The sequence below is a fragment of the Gossypium raimondii genome, chromosome 3 (genome assembly GCF_025698545.1).
Source record: "Gossypium raimondii isolate GPD5lz chromosome 3, ASM2569854v1, whole genome shotgun sequence".
In the NCBI taxonomy this organism is placed as follows: domain Eukaryota; kingdom Viridiplantae; phylum Streptophyta; class Magnoliopsida; order Malvales; family Malvaceae; genus Gossypium; species Gossypium raimondii.
In genome coordinates, this window is record NC_068567.1 from 47,647,167 (window position 1) to 47,649,601 (window position 2,435).

The 2,435-nt window shown below is 37.1% G+C and overlaps 1 non-coding gene across 1 annotated transcript; it reads left to right on the plus strand.

Annotated features, from left to right (window-relative positions):
• Positions 1-1,815: 1,815 nt before the first annotated feature.
• LOC128040111 (small nucleolar RNA R71) lies at positions 1,816-1,922 on the plus strand. Its single transcript, XR_008194771.1, has one exon. It is a non-coding gene; the product is annotated as a small nucleolar RNA R71 (small nucleolar RNA).
• The last annotated feature ends 513 nt before the right edge of the window (positions 1,923-2,435 follow it).

The following is a 2,435-nucleotide window of genomic DNA, read 5'->3' on the forward strand; positions in this document are numbered from 1 at the left end:
AAGGTTTAGGCAGATTGAAAGGTCAATTTGATAAATCCAACGGTTCAAACTTCTTCCCTAGTCTATCCACCATCTACTTGGCTGCCATAAATTCACTGAATTCCTCAAAACTTATTGTATTACCTTGCTCAATTGAGTCTTCGTCACTATTAGAATTGTTGTGGCAATATCTGGTGAATTCCTCCAATGTTGTTTCTATTAACCAAATGGTGTGGTATTCATCATTAACATTAGTACATTTCAAAGCATCAAATACATTGAAGGTAACCTATTGATCATTTACCCTCATGGTCAGCTCGCCTTTCTATACATCAATTAAAGTCTTGCTAGTAGCAAGAAAAGGTCTTCCAAGAATAATCGGCACATCTTGGTCAGCTTCACATTCTAAAATAAAAAAATCTGTAGGAAAGATAAATTTATCTACTCTTACAAGCACATTTTCAACTTCTACCTTCCGGATATGCGTAGGATCGGTCAGCCAGTTACAATGTAACCGTAGTAGGTATGATTTTTCCAATTCCTAGCTTCCTGAAAATAGACATAGGCATTAGATTTATACTCGCTCCTAGATCACATAACGCCTTACCAACATAATGATTTCCAATTGAACATTGGATAGTGAAACTCCCTGGGTCCTTCAAATTTGGAGGTAATTTATTAGTCAACATTGTTGTGTAATCTTTAATAAGAGCAGCAGTCTCAAATTCTCCCAATTTGTGCTTCTTTAACAATATATCTTTCATAAATTTCACTTAGTTGGGAATTTGCTCCAAAGCTTCAACCAGTGGTATGTTAATATGGATTTGCTTCAAAACCTCCAAAAATCTTTTGAATTGAATATCCTGTTTAGAATTATGAAATCACAGAGGAAAAGGTAGAAGTGGTCATCCTTAAGGTTGTTGATATTGTTTTGCCGTGGCATTCTTATTGACAACATGTTCTGATTCTACCAGACCATTTGGCTGCTTACCCTTTTTAGGTTCAGTATGTTTTTTGAAATGACTACGGGATCTTTACATGGTTGTTATTCTAGTTTTCATTTTCTGCCTAGCATCTTGAGCAACGTCATCAAGCTGAGTTTCACTTATAGTGATGGCCTTGCACTCTTCCTTCCCTTGTGTTCTAGAATTCTCGGTATCACTTGGCAATGCTCCTTGTAGCCTTGAATTTAAAGCATTCACTATTTGCCTCACTTGATTCTCAAGAGCTTGGAGAGAAGTAGCTTGGCTTTAAATTACGACATTGTTCTTGGTCATATATTCCTTCAGCAAAGCTTCAATAGATGATGATGATGAAACTGATGCCTGACCTTGTTGGACATTTTGCCTCGGCATAGGTTGATTATAACTAGGCAGTGCATTGATGGCATTCTGTCTTGTTGTATTGTTAAAATTCCCCACACCTAGATTATTCCAACTAAAGTTCGGATGTTGCTTCCCTCTAGGATTACATGTGATGGAATAGGAGTTATTGTTCCGGATGAAATTACCCATGTCGCACATAGATGCTAGGTTTGATGGGCATTCATCAAGCAATGGTCTTCACCACAATAAACACATGATAGTTCAGCTAATTTTAACTCCTGGTCTACAGTAGGCCTTTTCATTGTTTTAATCATATAGTACTAGCAGCTCTCTTGCCCGTCCCAACTCTTGTGGTCGGATATTGATATCATTGTTGGCAATCTTTTCCAAAATCTCGTATGCTTTACTATATGATTTATCTAACAAAATACCATTGCCGAAAGCATCAACTACCATCCTCGTATGCACATTCAACCCATTATAGAATATTTTCATCTGAGTCCAATGTTGAAATCCATGTGTCGGACACTTCTGAATTAAGTCTTTAAATCGTTCCCAAGCTTCATATAGTGTTTCATCATCTAGTTATCAAAAAGATGTGGTGTCATTTCTAGGTTTGACATTCATATTTGGGGGATTATATCGTAGCAAAAACCATTGGAAAAGATCCTTCCATGATGCCACTATTCTTGACTACAAATCATTCAGCCATGCTCTCGCACGATCTCTTAAAAAATATGGAAACAATCTAAGTTGTAAAGCATTTTCAAGCACACCCTGTTGCCTAAATGAGTCACAAACCTCTTGAAAAAGTCGTAAATACAGTCTTGGATCCTTAGTGGGAAATCCACCAAACTGTCTCACTATTTATAACATCTAAAACATTATCGATTTTAGTTCAAACAACTGAGCTTGTATTTGTGGTCTGACTATCCCTAGATTTAGGTCATCCAAAATTGGCACAACATGCTCTCAGATTGGTCTATCTCAGTGATTTATCACCTCGTGAACATAAGGATTAGCGCCCTGAGTATTCAAATTATCATTCATAACACGTATCACCCTACAAACAGGAGGATTCGCATCTTGACCATTCAGATTATCATTGAGACTAGGATTATTCCCGTTCCT